The sequence below is a fragment of the Callospermophilus lateralis genome, chromosome 2 (assembly GCF_048772815.1).
Source record: "Callospermophilus lateralis isolate mCalLat2 chromosome 2, mCalLat2.hap1, whole genome shotgun sequence".
In the NCBI taxonomy this organism is placed as follows: domain Eukaryota; kingdom Metazoa; phylum Chordata; class Mammalia; order Rodentia; family Sciuridae; genus Callospermophilus; species Callospermophilus lateralis.
In genome coordinates this window covers 102314733-102340423 of record NC_135306.1, presented here as the reverse complement: position 1 = coordinate 102340423, position 25691 = coordinate 102314733, and the positions used below count along the sequence as shown (strand labels likewise).

The 25691-nt window shown below is 44.4% G+C and overlaps 1 protein-coding gene across 4 annotated transcripts in view; it reads left to right on the top strand.

Annotated features, from left to right (window-relative positions):
* Positions 1-25691, top strand: part of Pknox2 (PBX/knotted 1 homeobox 2) — a 264489-nt gene that overhangs the window by 51067 nt on the left and 187731 nt on the right. For all 4 annotated transcript variants that reach the window (XM_076843596.2, XM_076843590.2, XM_076843592.2 and 1 more), the window contains exon 2: positions 20147-20216. The gene's annotated coding sequence lies outside the window, so the exon portion shown is untranslated. The remainder of the gene's footprint in view (positions 1-20146; positions 20217-25691) is intronic.

Sequence of the window (25691 nt, the reverse complement as noted above, 5' to 3'; positions counted from 1 at the left end):
GCCCTCCAAGGAGAAGAATAGAATGATCAACAATAGGAGGTGTGAACATGGAAAGCAGGAGTTGGCAGGGACAGGTTGAGCGCAAAAGGCATGTGGTCTGAACACAGTGGGCATGGATCAGAGGGGGACCAGACCTTTTTAAGAAGGGCATCCAAGGTGTGCATCTGTTACACTTAGGGCTGTTCTCCCCAATATACAAAGAACTCCTAAAAATCAACAATAAAAATACAACCTAGTTGGGTAGAGTGGCACATGCCTGTAATCCCACCTACTGGGGAGGCTGAGACAGGAGGATGGAAAATTTGAGGCCAGTCTGGGCAATTTAGCAAGACTTGTTTCAAAATTTAAAAAAAAGAAAAATTGTTTTTAAAAGAGCTGAGGGTATAGTTTAGTGGTACAATGCCTGGGCTTAACCTCCAGTGCAGCAAAAACAGAACAGACACACACACACACACACACACACACACACACACACACACCCCTCAATATGGAAAAATAGTCCAAGAATATGAGGGGACTATTCACAGGGAAAAAAAATACAAACAGCTCTTAACATATGAAAAGATGTTTAACCCTGCACATGATGAGGACAACACAAATTAAAATTTCCCAGAGATTTCACTATTCCTTCACTTTTTTTAATAGACAGAAATTAAAAAAGTTTTCACATTATATTGGCAAACCCCTTCAGAAGTGACCTGCCTCCCAGTGTAAATAAGTATAGCCCCTTTTGTTGGTCAATTGGCGATATCTATAAAAAATGATGAATCACAAGTCTTTTGACTGAGAATTTTACATTTTACATTGGAGAATTGATCCTAAAGATATGCTTGCACATCTATGAAATGGTCCCCACTCCCCTCTTGGTACTGGAGATTGAACCCAGGGTCTTGGTGATGCTAGGTAAGTGTTCTACCTCTGAGTTACACTTCCAGCCTGTGAAATCACATATGTATAAGTATGCCCTTTGTTTTTTTTTTTTTTTTTTTTTTTTAGAAAGAGGGAGAGAGAGAGGGAGAGAGAGAGGGAGAGAGAGAATTTTTAATATTTATTTTTTAGTATTTGGCGGACACAACATCTTTGTTGGTATGTGGTGCTGAGAATCGAACCCGGGCCGCACGCATGCCAGGCGAGCGCACTACCGCTTGAGCCATATCCCCAGCCCTAAGTATGTCCTTTGTAATCTTACTTGTAATAGCAAGAGCTTGGAAAGAACCCAAATGTCTATTAATTGGGGTCCAATTAATTAGATTATCAAATATCCTGATAATGAAATAGTATGCATTTATAAGAAAAACAAGGAAATTTCCCGTTAGGCATATGGAAAGATCTCCAAAATATGTGTGAAAAATAAAAATCCTACCAAAGAGCTGAAGACAAGAGGGAAAACGAGAATCTATATTTGTATTTGCTTGGATAGGTGGGAGACAGGAATGGGAGGGGACATTTCAGTGTATACCTTTTGATTTTTGAACCATGTTACATATTATGTTTTTCAAACCAGTACAAAACAAGAAACACTGCAAAATTCCACAAAAGGTCTGGGGCTGAATTCTGCCAAGAGCTGCTGATTTTCAATCCCTTGCTCAGAATTTTATAGAGACTGTGGAGATGGAAGGGGATACATTTGAGGAATATTGGGGGTGGGGAGGCAAACCCCCTAAGGGTTGGGCGTGGGAGTGAGAGGAGACCGAGGCCTCAGAGGATTGAGGTCTTGATGGCTCCTAGAAGTGGATACCCATTCTGCCATAGGAAGACTAGAGAGAAGCATGTTGGGGAAAAGGAGGGGACTTCAGGTCACGGGGCAATCCGCCCTGGAGAATTGTCTCACCTCTTGTGCTCAGTCTCTAATCTCTCCTTTTTTGGTCATGACCTTGTCCTATTTCTCCATCTATCTGCAAAGGCAGTATTTCTGGTGACCAAAGCAGAGGGTGCATTCCTCTGAAGTTTCATTTTCGCTAAATTCTGACCAACAGGCTCCTAGTTTGCTGGTGGCATTCCTTCTGCCAGTGCAGCCCCTCAGGTATGAAACCAGGGCAGGTGTTGAGTCTGAAGGTGGCTCCAGGCAGCTGCCTGAGCCCAGGGCCTTCCAGGGAGTAGGCACTAAGAGTCCACAGCACCAGGGACAGGAAGGAGCCCCGATGGTGGACACAACAGCAGAAATCCACATTCCCCTCTGGGTCAGTGTGTCCTGGAGAGAGGGCAGGACTTGGGACTCCATCCTGTTCTCTTTTGCTCAGAGCTCTGGGGCTGTGAGCCTGTGCTGGGGCATCCCAGACGATGGCCTGTGTCTCCCATGTGAGTGTCCATCCATGGCCACCTTGGCACTGATGGCAATGGGAAAAGTGGAGAAGAGGAAGCCCAGTGAGAGGAACTCTATACAGTACGAACACGTGATGTGTGGCAATCCCTGTGATAAGTGCAGTGGGATGGCATGTGTGTTTGGGACACATGTATTCCCACTGGTGAGAACAGCAGTCCCCTCAGCTTCCTGCCCTGCTCAGGCCCATCTGCAGAGTTGGGATCCAGGATGAAAAACGAACTGGACAGCTACAGGCAGCCACGCTGTTTGGTGTTGGAGTTATGAGCTGGCATGTGAAATACGGCCATACTCTTGGTTTTACTTGTAGCTGGAAAGGATTAGAAGACAATTAATAAATCATTTAGTGCCCTGAGTTTAAGTAACTTATTATTATGGGCTGCATATATTTATTATGCTTCACTGAGCAACACTGGCACATTTCCTTTGACTGTCACACAATTTGTATGCAATTTGTTTCCGAAAGGTTTTTTTTTTTTTTTTTTTAATGCTTCCATAAATTATTAACCTGCATTCTTCAGGACAGATTGCCAGAATCCCAACCCCTCTCCCACCATCCCCTGGGTCTTACAAAAACTTTCTGTTCCCAAATGATGGGAGTGTCCCGTCCTGCAGCCAGCATCCATGGGGTTGGGGACAGCTGAGGAGTCAGGGGTGCTCTCCCTGGGTTGGGCACCTGAGGCAGATCCAACAAGTCTGACAGACACCAGTTTTGGGGTGATTGGCTGGTGCCTGGAGAGGCATCAAAATCCTGCCTTTCAAAATTTTGATGAAAATAAAAGAAATCTAGAGGTAGGTAAGCTTGGCTTTTGAGTCAAACTGGGAACTGGGTTGACTTGGAGCTGCAAGATTTCGAACACTGATGGCCCCATCTGGGCATTGTTGTAAATGAGGAAGCCCAAAGGGCCAAGGGCCAATGCCTTGCCCCAGGGCCACGCTCAGCCCAGTGCCCCTTATCCCCCTAATCTCCCCTAGCTGTGAACCCCCCCACACACACACACACATCCAGGCCTTTCTTTGGAAGATTTTTCTCCACATTTTTTTTTCCAGGCCCCAGGCTGTGTTGTCTTTTGTGTTTTTCTGGTTGGAGCAGTTTGAAGTCTTTTGTGATGTGACATTTTTCACTGAATCCTGGATAATTATAGCCCCCTCCTCATGAATTCTGAATTCTCACTTAAATACCCAGGGCCTGGGTTAAAGGACAGTCTGGCGGGCTTACCCTTTCTTATCCCAAATGCCTTTTCTAACATCTGCAAACACGCATATGTTGAGCTTATTATGTGTCATACATGCACCTGGTGCATGGTGTGTGTGTGTGTGAGTGTTTGTATGTGTGTGCGTCACATCAAAAGACCTCCCAGCCTTCCTTGATTCCTGCATTGTTGGGTGACCCTGCACCCACAGCATCAATGCCTGAGTAAACCATGTAGGAACGAATGTGAGCAACTTCCAAAAGCACAAGGCAGCCTCCAGGAAGAACCAGCATCCTGGAACCATCACAGAGCTGCAGTTGGTGTCTTTCAGATGGCTAAGATGCCCCAAGGACAATTTACAAGCTGTGCCAGCGGATAGCCTCTCATCCGCCTAATCAGTTGACTCCTGGATTGGCCAAACCCCCAGTCCCTTGGTTTGCCTCTGGAGAAGCCCAAGCCCCCTGTATTAATCAACTGAGGCCCAAGACATCAGATAACAGGCTGTTAGAAATGTGTGCAAAATCAAAGTAAAAAAGCCATAAGTGAGGGCTTGAGCACTTCCCTTCTGAATAAGGTTCATAAACTTTAGTGCAGAGATTTTGCGACATGTATTTTGACTGCTCAGAGATTTTTAAAAATTGCTCCCTTTCCAGTACTTTTATTCGAAGTTGGATTTATGAGATTATTGAGTAGCTAAATCACAGGCTGGCGAGGCAGGCACTTTTTTTTTTTTGTCGGAGAAACCATGACATACCTGCAGGGAGTTTGTGAGTAAAAGCTGCCAGCCTTGGTGAAAAGCATTCTATCTGCTACTTTGCTTTCCAGAGCGTCACACTGAAAGTTCTCTGATTTTGTTATTGTAAGCCACAAGAAGGCAATTTAACTATGAGAGGAGCCTCTTGTTTACTGACAATCTTTCACATCATGCAGCCAAGGCTCACCAGCTCTTCCCCTTTGCCCCTGGAGGGTGCTAGCTCTTCAGTCTGCCAGAAACAGAGTGTCGTTTGTGTCTTCTCCTGATGGGCGCCACAAGCTGACCTTACTGCAGCCCGACAGAGGGCCCTCTGAGCAAGTCCTGCCTTGAGGAGGCCCTCAGAGTCCCTTCTGTGCATGGCAGAACTGCCTGTGCCAACCCCCCTAGTCCCTGCCACCTGCAAGCTCTTTTGCTGGCAGGTGCCAGGTGGAGACCATCAGCTGCACAGGAGAGAGATTGTTCTGGGTAGTTACTGCTAGCAAGGGACCCCATTTTATCTACCTGCCATCAGAGTAATCTGTCTCTGCTGGAGGCACCTCAGAGGAGCAATGAGCAGGTGAGGCTCGGCAGATGGCAGTGCAGCCAGGGGACTCGGAATGGAGATTGGAGCTGCTGGCCCTGCCGGGAGCCCAGAGACTGAGGTCCTTTGCTGTGAATTCAGGAAACCTCCCAGGTCCTCTCCTGTTTATGGCAAAATTGGGCCTCCTTAGGAAAAGCACAGTTTTCCTACTCCGTTTGTTCTCAGATTGGTGTTATACCCTGGAGCCAAATTAGTGGCTAAGAACAATTGGGAACAAATGCTCTTTCAGCATCCTGCTGTGATCTGGGGATCCAGGTGGGGACACCAGCCTTCTCCACTGAGCCACCCTCTGCAGAGGATCAGCATCTCAGAACCGTTCAACACAGCCAAATTTCCTCATAATCCTCCAGAGCTGTGCACATCTGCCTAACCCCAGCTGAACAAGCTGGAGCCCTGTTAAGTTATTTATGAAACAATATTCAAGACCAGCCCCTGGAGGCAAGTTAGGACTTAATGAATGGGAAGTGCTATGGTGCCATTTGGAGAGGCCTGTGGCTGGATGGCTGGTGCTGAGCCCTCCAGGGCTCTCTCATGACCCCATGGCTGGCCTCTCCAAGATGTGGATGATTCTTGGCTTGGCTTGGCTTAGACTTGATAACAAAATTATTTCTACTTCCTTTAGCATTGGTCAAGGAAAAGTAGCTAACCCCACCCTTCCATCTATCTGAATGGACCTGCTCCAAAGGGGAGCTGTTACTAGGTAGCTCTGGAAATACTTGGGAGGGAAAAACTTCTGTGGCCCTTACATAGCTGCAGGATTACACTAAATCCCCCAATCACCTGGTGGTCTCTCTCTCCCTCTAGACTATAAACTCACTGAGGTCAGGGCACTGGACTTGTTTTTCATCACTGATCCCCAACCTAGGGCTGGCACTCAAGTTGAAAATGAGTGAATGGAATTCCCGGTCTGGTGTCCATTCCTGGATTCCCTGAATAAATGTCCCCATCCCCCATCTGACCATGTGCTCAAATGTGAAAGGAGGAGGCTGAGATAGAAGGTCCCTGACTGTCCAGGGCCAGCTGTGCCCCATTCTAACACTGGCTTCTGCACTGAGCCCTCTCTGAGCTTCCCCTGGGCCTCTGTCTCTGGCAGGCTCACTCCTGGACAGGAGTGGGTGCTGCCTCCTGTGCAGATGTCCCCCTTGGCCTGATGACCCTGGTTTAGTCATTATGCGGGCTTCAGTCTGGGTCTTCCTCTCTGGTGTCCAAATACTGTCCTCTGTGCTGTTTTTCCTGCCGCATCCTCAGACTGTCACTTTCCTCTGACACATGGTGGAGAATTCCCTCCAAAGTAAAGCCAGATGTAGGACGAGGACTTGTTAGCACAAAGGGATGCATTTGTTCTGCCCTGGGCTGCACCTCCCCGGGAGGCTGTATTTACTTGTCTTTCAAGCCAGACCCCGGCTCCACGAGGGGAATTAAGGGCCTCTACATTTCTAACCAAATGAGGAAGGCCAAGGGTCATCCTGTAGCAGATCCACCTCCCTTTATCATGCAGTCTTTGTTCCCAAAAACGGGAGCCAGTTTCTTTCCCCTTCCTTGATGCCTGGCCCAGAATTTCTCTGGCTTCCAATGAAACAAGCATTACAATAAGAATATTTACTTGCATGAGAGACATAATCTAAATTTTCAAAGTATATCATTTTCATTTCATTTTTTCAATATCTCTGTGTTGCAAGCAAGCCAGGAATTAACATCTGGATTTATTTGAGGCCCGAAGATTTATTGGTATTTAATCCAAAATTTCTTGGAATCTTAGGACTTTCTGACTGTATGTGAACCTGATAAATATCTTTTCCCTGATTCGTAACCTCTAAGTGGACTCCTCAAAAATCCCAGTGTAATTTGTAAACACAAATACCATTCTGGATAAAAATTTGAGGGTCTTGAGTGCCCCTAGAACCTTAACGTCCCTCTTGCTCTGGTCCAGCCATGTGGTTCAACAGAAGAAGAAACCGAGGCCCAGAGAGTTAGGGTTTTGTTCCCAGGGTCCCAGGGCTGTGAAAGGTCATCCCTGCCTAAACTCTAACCTACCAAGCTGCTCACCTTACATCAGAACAGGAGTTAAGATCCCTAACCTTTTTCTCAGCCTCCTCTTCCTTTTTCTTTTAGATTTCCTGTGCATGGTTTATTGCTGTGGATGTTTCTAGAACTGCCGTTCCTTTCAGTCTGGAGTCCTTTGTCCCTTCCCCCACCAGACTGTTTCCTTTTTTTTTTTTTTTTTTTTTTTTAAATCCTAAATCTTGTCTCACTTTTCTAGCACCAACCCTTCAGAGTCACCTTGGCTCAGATGCCACCAGGGACCTCTGCTTTCCCCTTGGCATGTGGGCCGGCTGTTTACATCTGTGGGAGGAGTCAGCCAAGAACCCAGGCTGGTCCTCCCCTCCCCCCCCACCTAGGGTCACCCCACTGGGGCTTCAGGGACTTCAGGCTCCAGCTGCTCCTTTTCCTGTTCTTTAAGACCCCAGGCTCTTTCTTTTTCCTGATAGAAACTGGAAGAAGTTAGTAGCAGAACACATTTTTAAACTGTGGTAAAATACACGTAACATAAAATTTGCCATCTTAACTATCTCTAAGTGCATCATTCAGTGGCATTAAATACATTCACATTGCTGCATGATCATTATCACCATCAATCCACAGAGCTCTTTTCATCTTGCAAAACTGAAACTCTGTCCTTATTAAATACAACTCCCCATCCACCCCACCCCACCCTCATCCCTGGCAACCGCCATTCTATTTTCTGTCTTTAGGAATTTGACTCTAGATAACTTGTGTATGTGGAATCAAAGAATATTGTCCTTTTGTGACTGGTTTATTTCACTTAGCATAATGTCCTTGAAGTTCATCCATGTTGGATGTGTCAGAATTTCTTTCCTTTTTCAGGCTGAATAATATTGCATTGTGTTAACTTTCTGTCACCGAGATATAATACCAGAGAAAATCACTTTAATAAAGGAAAAGGTTAATTTTGGCTCATGGTTTTAGCACATGGTTTCTTTGTCATGCTGCTTTAGGATTGTGGCAGAGTATATCACGGCAGGATCACATGGTAGAGATGTATTTACCTCACAGCAGCTGGGAGGCAAAGAGAGAGAGGAAAAGACCAATGTACCCTTTAGGGGCACTCTTCCAATGACCTAACTTCCTCCCACTAGGCCCCACCTCCTAAAAGTTCTATCACCTCCCAGTGGTCCCATGTCTGTAACCGAGCCTTCAACACAGAGGCCTTTGGGGGACATTGAGACCCACACCATAGCAAACACATTCTGCTTATCCATTTTTCTGTCAACACACACTCGGGTTGCTCCCATCTTTTGGCTGTTGTGGTGAGTGTTGCTGGCCGTGTAAGGGCATCTGAGTCTCTGTTTCCAATGTTTTGGGGCCCATGGCATATACCCAGAAGTGGAGACATGTTTTTAAGTTGTTTTAATTATTCTCTGCCCTACCTCAGTTCTGTTTTATTTTATTCTTCAACTAACGTTTTTTGGGCAACTGCTGATCTTACTGGGCCTGTGGCAAGTGCCACAAAGGGCACTTTCTCAGAGAACCCACAGGGTTTCCTGACCCCACTACCTCAAATGCCCATCCTTCCCTCCTTGTCACTGCCATCTCCACATTCTGCTGCATTTTTCTTCTTTGTGTTTATCATCACCCGACACAGTGTGTGTGTGTGTGTGTGTGTGTGTGTGTGTTTCTCTATTTGGGGGATGGCTGGGAATTGAACCCAGGGGCACTTTATCATTGAGCTACATCTCTAGTCCTTTTTATTATTATTTTGAGACAGGTCTCACTAATTTGCTGAGTCTGGCTTCAAACTTGTGATCCTCCTGCTTCAACCTTTCATGTTGCTGAGATTACAGACATGTGCCACCAGGCCCGGCTATACTATATATATCTTTTTTCTTTCTATTTATAGTTTTCTCTTCCCATTCGAATGTGAGCTCTCTGCTTTGTTTGTTGCTGTATTTCCTCTTTCAGGCACAGTGTCTGCTATACATACGTAGGACACAATTATTAAGGGAACAAATGAGTGATTGCAACTGCACCTACTTGTAAGTTACTTATAATCTGCTGGGGAGATATGCACATTCTAACTATAGTATCAGGCAAAATATAGGAGCCCTTAGTGGTATAGATTCAAGTGCTATGAGAGAGCCCAGGATGGATGAACGGGAATTACCTCTGTGTACTGGGTAGGAAATGAAAAGGCCCGTGGAGTAGCATGATAGAGTAGCATGATGGTGATAGAAATTAATTAATTTTCCATCAGTCTCCCCACAGCTTCATGATATAATTTTGTTAACAATTTCCAGGTAAGGAAACTAGGCCTGAGAACGATTAAGGATCTTGCCTAACTAAGGCCATACAGCTAGTAAGACTGCTTCTTTGAGTCAAACCTCCTTTTTTTTTTTTTATCCATGTTTTAATTATATTAAATTTCTTTTCAAAAATCATAAAAGTGGCAGTGCTCACTGGAGCTAGTGAAAGAAGGCAAAGATCCACTAAAAACACGAGCTTTGGTCAGCACCAATATGAACACCCTGGTCTGTTCCCATCCACACGCTCTTGTGTTCACACAAACCCCTGCAAATGGATAAACCCTTTCTAGAGGCTTCTCTGTTTTTACAAAAATGGAATCACACTGCGTAAATCACTCTGCTACTTATTTTTCTTTGGACATCATGGCCATCCCGGATAGTGAAGAATGTAGATCTGACTGGCTTTTTTTAACAGTTACATCTATCTACAATATGGTTGTACCACTTTATCTGTCCATTTCTGTTTTTTTTGCTTCTCTCCACTACAGACAATGTTGCATTACCATTATTTATCAATAGTTTTCTTTAGGATATATTTTCAAGATGAAAATTGCTCAGTCCAAGTGTATGTGTATTTTTAATTGTAATCAATACTGCTTTACTATATTCCCCAAAGATAGTGGCATCAAATGTCATGCTTTTAATCACTGCAATTTCTAGGCACAGGCTGCCCTCACTTCTTCCCTCCCTGATTTTCTGCAGAGCAGCGTCCTCAGGCTCATCCCAGATGCTTGCAGTCAGCCCCAGGACTTTCCCAGAAGGCTGAAGGGGACATTGCTCCTTCTCATGTGCCAGCTGTGGGCCTGGATGTGGCTCTGTCCTTTCTTGTAGCCACTGAAAACTATCCATCAGGAGATCTGGATTATAGTACCAAATTGTGCCACTAACTAACTGTTTGACATTGGCCAAGCCACATAACTTTTCTGTGCTTTTGAAAAGGGGTTGACAGTCCGGTGCAACAGCCATTAGCCATATGTGGCAGTTGAGCACTTGAAATCCGGCTTGTGAGATTGGAGACCAAATTTTACATTTTAATTAATTAGAATTTACATTTAAAGAGCCACATGTGGCTAGTGGCTACCTTAGCATGTAGCATGCAGCTACAGAGACTGAGAATGGGATATGCAGAAGTATAGCAGTTAGAAAGTACTTAGCTAGCCCAGAGTCTGGCACATAGTAAACACTCAATAAATACTTGCTATTATTAGGTATTCTGTGTCTTGCTTTCCAACCCACCACACCTGATGGCCCTCAATGACGCCCCACACTGGCTGTCCCCGAGTCACCTGGGGGAGGGAGGAAAGGTGTTACCGCGGTGATGCATGTCAGTAATGAGCCCTGCACTGAATGTTTCTGGTCTGCTACTTTCCCTGGAGGGTCATGTGAGCTGGAGTGGTATGTGGCCTGCTTTGCAAGTGATTAACATGGTGTAAGCAATCTGCATAGAGAGAAAAAACCCTCGGTTGGTATTCCATTATTCTATTAGAGTTTCAGAGCCGGGATTAAGTGGACATGATTTCTTCCTATGGGCCATTAATTTTGTTTTATTGCTGGTCTGATGGCCATTACCCTTTTTTGCCAATGCATTCCCCCATTAGGTTTGTACAATTAACAAAATATGTGCTGTTAGGGCTTTGATAGGAAGAGTGGGATGGAAATAAAGGGCCGGGATGCCGCCACAGAGGTGGGGGTGGGGAGAGGCTAGGCCCAGGGTGGGGACCTCCAGAATGAAGGTGTGTGTGGGGGGGGTGCTGTGGGCATGTTCAGCACCTGCCTCGGGGCCACTGGCATTCCTGGAAAACTGCAGAAAGACCTTTTGGGCTCTGTTCCAGCCAGGAGGGTAGGAGGCGCCCAGGAGAGAGGACAGAATGCTCGGTGGGTGTAGGTGGGCGCGGTGCTGTGCTTCCTGGCTCTCCTGCTTGGGCTTCCAGCTGGGTACAGCACAGCTGAGGCCACCCTGTGCCATCCCGCACCCACTCCATGCTGCCACCTTGAACTGGAAGCTCCTCAGCCCGTGATAGGGTTGGGGGAAGGGCAGCAGGGGGTAGAGTCAGACTCTAGGTGCCTGGCCCAGTGAGAACTCAGAGGCAACACCTGCCTTCTCTCTAGGGGACAAACCAGAGGACTTGTGCCTGTCAAGGAGGGTGGCAGATATCCAACGCCATCCAATGATCGCCGGGGGGAAATGCAGGGTTGGTATGGCTAAGTAACCTAAGTTTGGGTGAAAAGTTGGAAATCTGAGTTTTCTTTTATTTTGGTGCTCTACCACTGAGCTATATCCCAGGCCTTTTTGTTTTTCATTTTGAGAGAGGGTCTCACTAAGTTGCCCAGGCTGGCCTTCAACTTGTGATCCTCCTGCCTCAGCCTCCTATTGACTGGGATTACAGGCATGCACTGCCACACACAGCTGAATTTTTATTTAAAAAGTTTTTTTCCATGTTTTTTTTTATTGGTAAATTTTGGTGTACATAACTGGCTGGATTTTTAAATGTGAAATTTCTCCAAACATTTAGATGTAGGCAGAATTTATTTAAAAACACCAGATAGGCAAGAGTCAGCCTAGGGATTGCCACTTGGCAGCCTCTGCCAAGCAATAAGGAGTCTTAGAGGGGTTTTAAGGAGAGGTGGACATGATCTCATTTGTATTTCAGGAAGATCTCAGGGCAGGAGGTTGGGATGGGTGGTAGATGGGCAAGAGCAGGGAGAGGCTATGGGCCAGGAACACCCAACACATCTCTAGTTCCTTCTCCCAGGTAGAAAAATCATCAGGATTAAAACCATCAGTGTTAGGAGTCCTTTCAGGATTTTAGTTTCATACTTAAATTTGTAGGTACAGACTCCAGGTCGGAGGCGGGGCTTGGGCAGGGCCTGGGGACTGTGATTGAGGGACCTTTGGCAGGTTCTCTGTAACTGTGTGCCTGTGGCCCCAAGGGTTGAGGATGGGTGAGGAATTAGAATTTATGCTTACCAGACTTAGAGGAAGACCATGTAGTGCCCTTCCAGCCAGTGGGTAAGAGACTCATACCCAAATATTTAGAGCCAGATAATTATATCTTTATTCAATTACTCAGTTATATGTCAATTAGAGCCCACTGGTTAGGGACTCCAGTGTCTGACTGACGGTCTCATTGAACAAGTAAAAGCAACTACAAAACGTCATCTGTGACAAGGGACTGCAGGTGGAGAAGTGGGTGACGTGGATGACATGGCGGAGAGATACAAGGCAACTTGTCTGGAGAGACAGGGGTCTTGCAGACATTTCATGCTAGAATGGGCTGACTCAGAGTTTTCCATTGAAGTTCTTTTTCCCTTTTGGAAAATTTGTCACATGCCTACAGCGGGGGGATCCGGGGAGCCGGTTGGTGCTCAAGGAGGGGTTGTCACAATTTGGTTTTCATCCCCAAGTTCTGGTTTGGATTAAGAACAGGAAAGCTTGTCCCATGCAGCAGATGAATGCCAAAGTCCTCAGTTTTCACTTGCCTCTTTTCCCCCATTCAGCTGCTGCCATTTTATTTTTTAATTTGTTTTAGATCTACATGACAGTAGAGTGTATTTTGACACATTATACATACATGGAGTACAATTTATTCTAACTGTGATCCCATTCTTGTGGTTGTACATGATGTGGCGTTTCACTGGTGGTGAATTCATACATGAACATAGGAAAGTTATGTCCTTTCCTTTTCCCATCTCCCCTTCCTTCCCTTCATTTCCCTTTGTCTAATCCCCACCTAGTTGTGTGATAGCATCTGCATATCAGAGGGAACTTTCGGCCTTTGGGTTTTGGGGATTGGCTTATTTCACTTAGCATTATAGTTTTTAGATCCCTCCATTTACCAGCAGAACTCATGAAGTCATTCTTTTTTTATGGCTGAGTCATATTCCATTGTGTATGTATACCACAGTTTCTTTATCCATTCATCTATTGAAATATTGGTTCCATAGCTTGACTATTGTGAATTGAGCTGCTATGAACTTTGATGTGGCCATGTCACTGTAGTATGCTGATTTTAAGTCCTTTAGGTATAAACCATGGGAGTGGGCTAACTGGGTCCAGTGGTGGTTCCAAGTTTTCTGAGGAATCTCCATACTGCTTTCCAGAGTGGCCACCAATTTGCAGTCCCACAAGCAATATATGAGTGTATCTCTTCACCCACATCCTTGTCAACATTTATTGTTACTTGTATTCTTTTTTTTTTTTTTTGTATGGGAGTTGAATTCAGGGACACTCAACCACTTAGCCATATCCCGAGCCCTATTTTGTATTTTATTTAGAAACAGGGTCTCACTGAGTTGCTTAATGCCTCACTAAGTTGCTGAGGCTGGCTTTGAACTTGCGATCCTTCTGTCTCAGGCTCCCAAGCCACTGGGATTAGAGGTGTGTGGCCATTGCGCCCGGCGTTACTTGTGTTCTTGATAATTGCCATTCTGACTAGAATGAGATGAAATCTCAGTGTAGTTTTAATTTGCATTTCTCTAGTTGCTAGACAACCTTTATTTATTTATTTATTTATTTATTTTTTGTGTGGGGTGGTGGTGGGGGATTGAATTTAGGGGCACTTGATTACTGAGCCACATCCCAGCCCTATTTTGTATTTATTTAGAGACAGGGAGGGTCTCAGTGAGACTGAGTTGCTTAGCACTTTGCTTTTGCTGAAGTTCACTTTGAACTCAAGATCCTTCTGCCTCATTCTCTGGAGCTGCTGGGATTACAGGCATGCACCACCATGCTACAGCTTTTATTTTATAACACAGAATAACAACAACAGTAAACCCATTAAGTCACTTATATGTTCCAGGCAATGCATTAAATGTTGTGCATCTATTATCTCATTTAAAGATGCTTCTAATACCCCATCTTAGATATGAGAACATTGAGGTTCATAGAGGTTAAGATTATACAAATGATGGACTTCAGCTTGAACCCAGAGCTGTGTGACTCTAGCTTCTTTACTCTTAAGCCACAATGATACACTAAGCTGCCTTAGGAAGAGACAGCATTCCCTGTAGATAATCTGGATAACCTCAGACATACATAGATATCAGATGGAATTTTGTTTTGCGAATCATCTAGTAGTCTAACTCTATCCTTTTTAGATTGGTAAACTGAGGAACAGAGCAGTATGGGTCCTGGTCCAAGATTAAAGAATAAGTCAGTGACAGTCAGGGTATGAACCCACATCTATCTAGTGCTCTCTATGTTAGACCATGTCTTGTGCATTTTACACCCAAGCTCTCCTCCCCCCTCTGACTTCTCTGGGTGTGTTTCATGGATGCACACACAACCACCTTGAGGGTGCTGAGTCAAGTTCTGCTGTACTGTCTTCTCTGGGAAGCTTTTTTCTATCCCTCTCTCATCCTCTCATCCAAACAAACATGATTATTTAACAACTCCCTCCTCATTTGTCTTTTCTCGAACTCCTGCATGTCTACAAATGTGAATTGTCTCATTCATGTTTCCATATTATCTTCATGGTGAACAATAAGGTGAACATCATGGTGAACATCATGGTGAATAAGTTCTAATTATGGTTGCCTTATTGCATGACTAAAGTCCTTTGTCATGCTTGCCTGCCAGGATCAGCGTCTGTGAGCTTTAGAAAGCCCTAAAATGTGCACATGAGTGGTGCCCAGGCACCCACCAGTCAGTCCTGAGGAAACTTCTCCAACTGGTTCATGATGATGAATGATAGATAAAGACAGCGTGGAGAAGTAGCACGTGCACATGTGTGAGAGAGAGAGAAATGGAGAAACACTGAGAGAAGAAAAATATGCTTTTTATGATTTTCTAGTTATTCAATTCAAAGGATGGACTTATAATTTTCCTCCTCCCCCTCCCCTCCCCTCCCCTCCCCTCCCCCTCCCCTCCCCCCTCCCCCCTCCTCCTCTTCCTTCCTTTTTTTTTTTTTTTTGTGGCACCAGGGATTGAACCCAAGGGTGCTCTGCCATTGAGCCACATCCCCAGCCTTTTTTATTTTTTATTTTGATACAGGGTCTCCCTAAGTTGCTTCGGGCCTCACTAAATTGCCGAGGCTGGCCTTGAACTTATGATCCTCCTACCTCAGCCTCTCAAATTGCTGGGATTACAGACATGTGTCACCACACCTGGCAAAGGGATGGCTCTTCATTGCATGTTTTTGCCCTCATTTTGGGGGTTGAAGAACTTTATGAATGATGATGAAAGAAGACACTATTAATGTTTTATCAAAATCTAACTTTTATCAACCCTATCCATCGTTGAATACTTCTTTTACTAATGACTGAAATCCAAATCTGGGAAATGATGCAATGGAGCAACTTCTTACCCAATGCAGGATTATCCTTCCCATATTGGAAGTTCACTACTTTTCCAGGAATCATGACTCAATTTTCAATGGTTCTTTTTTTTTCCCCTCCAGGGTTGAGGTTGGAACCAAGGATCTCACGCATGCCAGGGAAACTCTCTACCATTGAACCACATTCCCAGCCCATTTGATAATTTTTATTGCCAGAGTATTCCTTCTTCTGTTCAACTAAAGATTGGCCTTCTCTAAGGTCCTCAGTTAGTCTCTATCTTACTTTTTAAAATAATGCAGTCCCCCATTCACATAGTTTCTTCAAATATTTGGAGAACTACCATGAGAAAGAGGGAACACATTGCTTTAGTCAATACAGTTAGGACCAATGGGTAATATTAGAGAAGGACAAATGAAGATGCCCCTGTAGTTACTTCTACCATGTTGTCTACCTCACAGACTCCTAATAATGAAAGCAATAATAATAGCAGGCATTTAGTGAATGCTTATTCTGTGTGAGGTTCTCACTATTATAAGCATCTTAAATTATATGAAGTCATTCAATTCTTAACAACCCCTCTAGGAAGTACAACTTTCTTCTTTTTATTTTGTATGTGTGTTGCTGGAAATCGAATCGTGGGCCTGTGCTTGCTAGGCAAGTGCTCTACCACTGAGCTATACCCCCAGGCTGGAAGTGAACTTTCATTAGGCCTATTTTACAGATGAAAAACTAAGGCACGGAGGAGAAAAGGAGCTTGTCCTTGGTCAAGATGGGACTGTACAATATGATTCCAGATCTTACCCTTTTAACCACTAGAATTTACACACAATTTAACAACTGGACAGCTTCTCCACCTCACTTTTCTACTCATTGCTCTCAAATATGTCAGAACTGCATGTAGAACTAATATGGGTTGACAAGTCCAAAGTGGGGGAGATCATCCATGCCCTCAACTTGGACACTGTATTGCTATTAGTGCGACCCAAGGTCACATTTAATGAGATGCAGCAATTCCATATCCTCGGTTGCATTTAACTCAAATAACTCAGTTTTTTTTTTCCCCCTCAATCAGGCCAACCTTTTCTATGTTTTCTTGCATTTTTTTTCCAGTACTGGGGATTGAACCCAGGAGTGCTTTATCACTGAGTTATATCCCCAACTCTTTTTATTCATTTTTAAAAATTTTTTAATACAGGTCTCACTAAATTACCCAGGCTGATCTTGAACTTAGAATCTTCCTCCCTCAACCTCCTAAATAGCTAGGGTTGTGGGTGGGAGCACCATGCCCATCTGCAATTTTTGAATACGAGAGGCAGGTTTGGTATATATATGTGTGTGTGTGTGTGTGTGTGTGTGTGTGTGTGTGTGTGTATTTGTCTAATCTTTTGCTATGATTTTGTGAAAAAAGGTGAATTTGCATGTGGACATAGAATATAATTGGATGGGTAAGAGTAGTGAGATTGTGGACAATTGTTCCTTACTTTCAAAATTATTTCATTTATGGTTGTCACTATGTTATTATATAAGAAATTAAAAATGGTAAAGAAAAAAAATAGACTTTTTAGTTTTGGTCGCTCCTTCAGCATGTTCAAAGCTTTTTGATTCTTGAATCCATCCCTCCAGCACAGCAGTTTCCCTTTCCAACTTTGTGTCATGTGCAAATAGAAAGGCTGCCATATCTTCTTCCAAGATGCTGGTGTCTCAGGTGGACAGTCACAGAAGGTGGAGACGGGGCAAACAGCTCCATGTAATTTCACATAGAGGTTTGTGTACTGAGTGTATGCAGTGCTCAGTAGTAATAAGTGAGTGATTGAGAATGACACAGTTGGAACCCATTGCCAACCCAGGGCTGGTTCTGAGGTGCTGGTTATAGATCCTGGTTGGAGCATTTCAATAGATATTTACTCAGAACATGACTCATGCTGGGCACTCTGCTAGGTTCTGGGGACATAATGATGCATAAGAAATGGCACTTTTCCTCAATTACTCAAGTTGGTGGCCTGGCCTTGTCTGTGAGTTACCTCTATGAACAGAGAACTTTCATCATGCAGGCGTTAGTAAACAGGTTCAGAGGAAGAGCTTTTGCTTGGAGGATATCATTATGGAAAAGAGTGACAATTTATTTCCAGGAGCACATCTCACTATATCTCATGTCTGAAACTTTATTTTGTGGAGGCCAAGATCTTGCTAAGTTCATCAGGTTGACCTCAAACTCTCAATCCTGCAGCCTCAATCTCCCGAGTAGCTGGGATTATAGGCATGCATCACTAAGCTTGAATCCCACACCTAAATCTTCTCACTGAAATTCTACCTTCTTCCAAGATCTCTCTCTTGTCTTATTTAAAGGAGAAATACTAAAGGGTACAGGTGAGGGGCACTACATCCTACAGTTTCCTTATGGAAAAACCTCAAGTAGTTCTAGGACCTCACAGCCCAGATTGATTTCTCTGGCTTGAGGCTTGAAGTCCTGGATTCTCTGGCCATCTTTCTTATCTGGGATTATTTCTTTCTCTGCTATATTTCAGATATACCAATCTCTGTGCTGTCACGGGGCCTCCATGCTTTCCCCACTTGCCTTTGCTCAGATTGCTCCCTTTCTTTGTCATGTCCTCTGTGTCAGTTAGTTTTCTGTTACCATGGCAAAATACCTGAGACAATCAACTTAAAAGGGGAAGGTTTATTTTGGCCCCAAGTTTCGGAGGTTCCACTTTATGGTTGGTTGGCCCCTTTGCTTTGGCCCTTGGTAAGGCAGAACACCATGGTGGGAGTGCATGGTGGAACAACACCACTCACCTGATGACAGGGCAGCAGAAGACAAGGAGAAAGAAACCACAGTCCCACAATATCTTCAAGGACTTCCAGTGACCTAAAAGCCTCCCACTCGTCCTCATCTCTTAGAGCTTCTACACCTCAAATAGTCCCACATTGGAAACCAAGCCTTTAACACATGGGCCGTTGGTTTGCAGGGGCAGTCAACATTCAAACTTTCTCTACCAGCAACCTCTGCCTCTCTTTCTCCAGCCAAGTCCTCCTACCCAGTTTTCCAAGGTCCCACTTAAATTCTACTTCCCCATAAAAATTCTCTTGATGACTTCAATTCCCACCAACTTCATTTCTCTATGGAGAGAAAAAGAGACAATTGTCTCTATCGTGCAGTTTAGCACAGCTTCTATTTTTTTTTTAAAGAGATTCCTTTGTTTTTTTTTAAATGGGCCTTCATTTTAATCATTTATTTATATGCGGTGCTGAGAATCGAACCCAGTGCCTCATACATGTCAGGCAAGTGCGCTACTGCTGAGCCACAGCCCAGCTCCGACAGCTTCTAGTTTTATATTTTATGTTTTGGTACAGGGGATCTAACCCACGGATACCTTACCACTGAGCATCTTTACCTTTACCACTTTACCTTTTGTCCTTTTTATTTATTTATTTTTTTTACTTTGAGACAGGATGTCACTAAGTTGCTGAGGCTGACCTTGAACATGTAATCATCTTCTTCAACCTTCCAACCCACTAGGATTATAGGCTTGTGCCACTGCATCCATCCTAGCTCAACTTTTTTTTTTTTTTAAAGAGAGAGAGAGAGAGAATCTTTTTTTGTAGAAGGACACAACACAATGCCTTTTTTTTTTTTTTTTTTTTTGTGGTGCTGAGAATCGAATCCGCAGGTCCCACCTGTGCTAGGCGAGCGCTCTACCGCTAAGCCACAATCCCAGCCCCAAGCACAACTTTTTAATAGTGAGGTCTGGTCTGGTATTGTTTCAGATGGACAATCTTATTTCCCCAGTGATGTGACAGCAATGTTTTTCTAGTAGGACCTATAGATTTTATTCCTAGCAAGTGTAGATCATGGAGCAGATACCTATTAACCCGTACTTTTTAAAAATTATTTTTTTTTGTTGTTTTTTAGAGAGAGAGAGAGAGAGAGAGAGAATTTTAATTTTTTAGTTTTCGGCGGACACAACATCTTTGTTTGTATGTGGTGCTGAGGATCGAACCCGGGCTGCACGCATGCCAGGCGAGCGCGCTACTGCTTGAGTCACATCCCCAGCCTTTTTATTATTATTTTATCCCAAGAAGAGAATTAAAAGAAGTCAGGGTTTTGATTTTTCCATATTGTTCCCATAATTCTTTGCCATGCACATTTGCCTTCCCACCCTCCTGGACTCTTCATTTTACCTGAAAGTTCCTCCTGCCACAAGGCTTTCATTTTCCCACCATAAATAACAGGATCATAACGGGATCAGTTTCCTCGTTTGTTTGCTCTGTGCAGCATTCCCTGTCTAGGTTGTGTGATTTTGTGGGACCCCTCAGCTCTGCCCCCCTGGATAGGATCTTTAATCAGTTGAGAAGCTCCAGTAATGACTATTGCCTTGGACAGCTTGGGGTACTCAACAGCTCTAAACCCTCTTTTCTCTGGGATTTCTTTAGGGCAAGGAGAGAAACTCAAAAGAAATTGAGGCACCGAGCACCCAGAGGAGGGTATGATCCAGTTTCTCTGTCTTGGTTAGCTCTTAAAACCATAATCCTTTTGTACCAGGAGTCCTTTGCCAGAAAACTTTACCACTCAGCGCTGTAGGAGAGCTGCCAGCTCCAGATTTGCTCTTGAGCAGATCCACCTCTGGGTCAACCCCATCCCCTCTTGCTCTCACCCCAGCAGAATCTCATACAGTCTATAAAGATGTTTTCTTTTATTGGCAGGTGAAGTCTGGAGCAGGACCCTGAAGCTCTCTGTCCTCCATGCTGCTCACTAGAAAAGGAGCTCTGAACTGTAAGTAACTTTGATTGGCATTTTCCATGCCGACTCAATAAGGTTATGGGTTCAAGACCAGCCCTGGACCCGATCTTTAACAGCCACGCATTGTGCAAGAGAAACACTCAACAATGAGCTAGTCAGAATGTAAAATACAGTGGAGTTCTAATTAGATTATGTCTGAATGTGACAAAGAAGCCCTGTAATATGACATGCTATTTAATTAGACTGTATTGATTGGGCATTAAGGTGGACTTGATGTGTTACGTGTGTCATGAGAGCTGGGGAAGGAAGCTCTTGAGTTTTTTGTAAGGCCAAGCCAGACCTCAGCCACTACTGCCTGTGGGCTGAGTTTGCAGGGTCAGCAAAAGGAGGAAGAGGTAACATCAGTCTCCAAACTGGACCAAGTTCATATCCCAGACTTGCTTTTGCATCTGGTTATTTCTGGGGAGGTGTGAAGGAGGATAAAGGAAATAATACTGAGCATTTCCCTTTCATCTTCCAATAAGAGCTCCACTGCAGACAGGCTTATGGGTCCCCCCACTTGTCAAGAATTTGTTCACCTGTAGGGCCTGGCCACTTTCCAGCCTTCTTAGTGGAGTCCTTTTTGGTAACCCAGCTAGAAGTGATTTTTCCTCTTCTGACATTCTGCAGCATTCACCATTGCTCACTCCTCTGGACAGCACTTTACTGTGTTCTCTCCAGCGAGGCTGTGAGCTCCAAGAGGGTGAAGTCTGGGATCCCACTTTGTGTGCACACTGCACCCTCAACCTGGTTGCCACTTGGTGACCATCAGTTGTGTGGCTGGGTTGTCCAGGGCAGGCATGGCTCTTCCACCCTGCTTCCAGGACTACCTGCGACTAAGCTGCTGCTGCTGCTGTGACTTTGATAGTACATTGGCTTCCAACCAGTCCATGGAATTATAAATGATTAACCGTTATCAGCGCACATCTTCACCTCTGTGTAAAAATAGATTGACTGTAATGAGTATTTGAATAAATCATAAGAATGGCCGCCCTGTGATCGGCTAACATCCTGCCGATGACTGCCTGGTGAGTGAGCAGGGCGCCGGCCTCCCGCCTAATGGCCTGCAATCCAGTGCTGGTCGCCTCTGTGATTGACGGGCCTGGGCTCCCAAGGCACCTCCTCTGCAGCCCAGGCTCTGGAGTGGTCGACTCCCCAGGCCGAGGGGGTAGGGAAGGGTGCCTCCCTCCATCCTGTTCCAGGAAAGCCTGCCTAGAGATGGAGCTGGAGGTGGGTGGGGGAGCCAGAGTAGGAGATAATGACCTTTGTGAGAATCGATGTCTCCTCGCACCGGAGGTTAGAGGGACCTCATAAGTCAAGTCAAGTATGAGGAGCAAGCTGAGCGTGAACCTTTATGGGAGCTGAAAGTGTGGGGAGGGGGATTGGTCTGCACCTTCCCTCCTTGTCTTGGAGGGCAGCTGAGTACCTCAGCACTGGGTCACCTGCACCCAGAGAAAGCTCCTTCACAGGGACACTCTTGGACCTGCAGTTGAGGAACCAGGAAGAGCAGGTTTCTTCAGAGCTCTGAAATGGGGAGGATTCAAATGATTTTTCAGGCAGTGACTTGCCAAAGCCACATGGGTGTTGAGGATGCTGCCTTTTGGAGGGGGAGTAAGAAGGGGAGAGGAGGCAGGCACAGAGCTATGGGCACCAGGTGGGGAGGGACGTGTTTCAAAGTAGATTTAGAGAAGACCAGTGAGGGCTGGGTTTTATTGGGAAATAACAAACATTCCAATTTAATTCTAGTGCTGTCACAGTTACTAGGCTGCGTAACAAACCATCTCCAAGATGTTTGTTCCGTGAGCAGGGAATGTTAGACGGGGACTGGTCATCACCAGCTTATTTCTGTTGTACCAGGCCTCAGATTTCAGCTGGGGCAACTCAAAAGCTGGGTGCTGGAAGCATTCGAACACTCATTCACTCATCATTATTCTGAGCTTTGATGCCAGCCATTGGCTAAGGCCTTAGCTAGACAGACCCATGTGACCTTTCCCTATGGCCTGGGCTTCCTGACATTATGGTTGCCTGATTCCCAAGAGAAGCCTCCTGAGAAAGAGCAGAAGCCAGGCGGAAACTATTTTGCCTTTTATGACCTACTCCCTGAAGTCAAGCAGCACCTCCCACACTGCATCCTCTCAAATCCTCTGATGGGGAAAGGTGCAAGGGTCATCTAGGTTTAAGAGAAGGAACAGGGCTGGGGTGGGGGCTCATGGTTGAGAGCTTGCATAGAGCACATGAGGCACTGCGTTTAATCCTCAGCACCACATAAAAAATAAATAAATAAAATAAAGTTACTATGTCTATCTACAACTAAATATATATATATAAAGAGAAGGTACATAAACCCTCTACCATCACTACCACCTCTCAAAGGAGCATCAACATCACATTGAAAAGGGCAAGAGGGATAGGAGATATATAGTTCCTCCATATCTGTGGGGAATTGGTTCTAGGACCCCCTGTTGATACCAAAATCTGTGGATGCTCAAGTCCTTTTATAAAATGGTGGGTGTAGTATTTGTGTATAACCCATGCACATCTTCCTGAATAACTTTAAATCATATCTAGATTACTTCTAAAACCTAATGCAACGTAAATGCTATGTAAATAGTTGTTAGGCTGTATTGTATAGGGCACAGCGACAAGGAATAAAACTGTACATGTTCAGTACAGAGGCAATTTCCCCCCAAATATTTTCAATTCATGGTTGAATCCCTGGATATGGAATCCATGGATACTGAGGACCAATTACGTGTTGCAGCCGTCTTTGGAGACTAGAGTCTACTACAACTAGTATTTGTCAAATATCTGCTAGCTGTCTGGTACAACTTGCCTTATCTATTTCCCAGTAAAAGTGAAAAGGACTTCCTGGGAAGTGATGTGCTCCCTCTTGCACGATGATGGGTAAGCTGGGGCATGATGGCAAATGCCTATAATTTTAGCTACTCAGGTGACTGATGTAGGATAGCAAGTTTGAGGCATAGGCAATTTAGGAAGACCATGTCTCAAAATAAAAAGCAAAATAGATTGGGGATATAGCCTAGCATGCACAATCCCCAGCATCACAAAAGGAGGTGGGGATTGCTTTAGATAAATCAAACTGCCCCTTGACTCTGCACATCTGAGTTTAAAGGGCCTCTCAAAGTCAAGCTAGGCTTTCAGGGTTGGGGATGTGGTGAGGCTAGGAGGCCCTTCAATGGGTGGAAACCTCTATCTGCCAGTCCATCACAGTTAAGAGCAAATCTGGTTTGCAACCCACAGCTTGAAGAGTCAGATCTGGAGGGGTCTTAGACCTGTGACCCAGGACTCCACAAACCTTGACACTTGGTTTGCATCCACACTCCCTCCATCTCTATTGCCATGGCTTTCCAAGCTGGTGTGGGTTTCAACCACAGATCAGGGTTTAAAAGGCGATAAGGGGCTCTCTGGACAAGGGAAATTCTTTGGTTTCCCTTGCTTCCTGGCCCCTCAAGCCTTCTGTTATTCTTCCTTTACCTCTACCACACCCTCTGACCTGGAGAAACTGTGTCCTTAAGGAACCAAGCTCCCTTTTTTTGTTCATGCTTCTGAAGCAGAGACAGCTATATTTTGGAGGAGAATCTGAGTGTTGTGGCTGCCTTGTTTTGACTTAAGGAGATATAAACAAAACAAAAGAGGTCAACGAGTGGAAACAGAACCAGTCCATCTTCCCAGGAGGCTGAGATCTGAGAATGGCTAATGCCAGAGGGAAGGGGCAAGAAAGAGAAGGGTAAGGGGACTTGGATTAGACGAAAAGTCACTGGGGTTTGGAAGGAGAGTTTTGGTTCTTCTACATCAGGTCAATTTTAACATTAGGAGGCAGCACTTCTAGGCACTTACTACCTAAAAAGCTGGATGCTAAGCTCTTGGGCTATGATTTTTGTGGGTTCCTGTTATTATCTCTGTATTGCACAAATGAAGAGAAGCCTCAGAGAACAAGAGAAGTACCCTAGGAAACAACAGTGAGTTTGTAACAGAGTTGAAATCCATCTTAGAACTCTGTTCTCAAGGCTTGAAGCCCTCATTATTTTTTCAGTGCACACTGTATGCATTGATTGAAATGTCATACTGAATTTCATTAATATGTATAATTAATATGCTAATAAAAAATAAAAATAACTATTCTAAAAACAGATTTTTAAAAAAGGAGCTTCAGTTTACTCTTCTGTAAAACGGGGATGTCTGCTGGGTGTGGTGGCGCATGCTTGTGTTCCCTGCAGTTCAGGAGGCTGAGGCAGGAAGATTGAAAATTCAAAGCCAGCCTCAGCAACTTAGCAAAGCCCTAAACAACTTAGTAAGACCCTGTCTTATAATGGGGATGTGGCTCAGGGGTTAAGGACCCTGAGTTCAATCCCCAGTGCAAAAAAAAAAAAAAAAAAAGAAAAAAGAAAAAGAAAAAGGTATGTCTGATGGTATCATCCTCAGTGGCTAAGATTCTGGGAACTTGCTTAGAAACATCTAAAGTAGGCCTTCTTTATGGAAATGAAATTATGGAATCATTTCCTGTTCTTTCCTGTTTCATGAAACTTAGGTCAGGAAACTAATGTTTAATTTTGGCAGGTGAAGGAAACAGATAAAAACATGAAGGTCATTTCAATTTTCAAGACTCCAGCTTTGGGGGGACATGTTGGGTATGATGTCCAAAGCTTGGGTTTGAATCCCAGTCTCATGACTTAACACCTTTGTGATTTTGAGCATATTGCTTTGGTCTCCAGATTCCTCATCTCTAGAAAAGAGATGGGATTATATACATATCTTAGGACTGCTGTGGGGACTCAGTGAAATCCAGCATGTGAGTCATTCTTGGCACATAGTAGGTACTTAATAATGGTTCAATCATTCATTCACTCAGGGTTGCCTTTAACTGTACTCTCCATAAAAGTTCACTCATAAACTATTGATATTTTAATAATACGCATTAGCATCTTGCCCTTTGACAAATGAATATTGAATGAGCAATAAAGAGGCAAAAGAATAGCCAGGTGCACTGGTTTGGAGGAGTTGGAGTCTTAGGTAGTTGTCCAAGGAAATACCAACTTTTCCAGAGGTCTTGAGACTCACCCCTCTCCCTAGTGGATCCTAGAAACAGCTCTTAAAAGGAACTCAGAATTCAGTCAGCCTGGCCTAGTCTAAGCAGGATTTTTCCTTTTTTCCTTTAGCTTGGCTGAAGGGTACTTGGAAGAGGAGAAAACAGGTCATTAAGGAGTAGAGGTTTAAACCCCCATGTGCAATACATTGGACCTCCCATCTTTTTTGTTGAAAGCTGCAGGTTTTGCCTTTACATACTCTCCCCCACTCTGAAAATTAAAAGTCTACAAACAGTTGGACAATGTGCCCACAGAAATGAGGCAAAACCCTAGAAAAAACAGACCAGTTACACCCTCTCTTTCACCTTGCACCACTAGTTCTTATTAGGGGGTTGTGCTTTGGGGGAATATGCTCAGGTTTCTA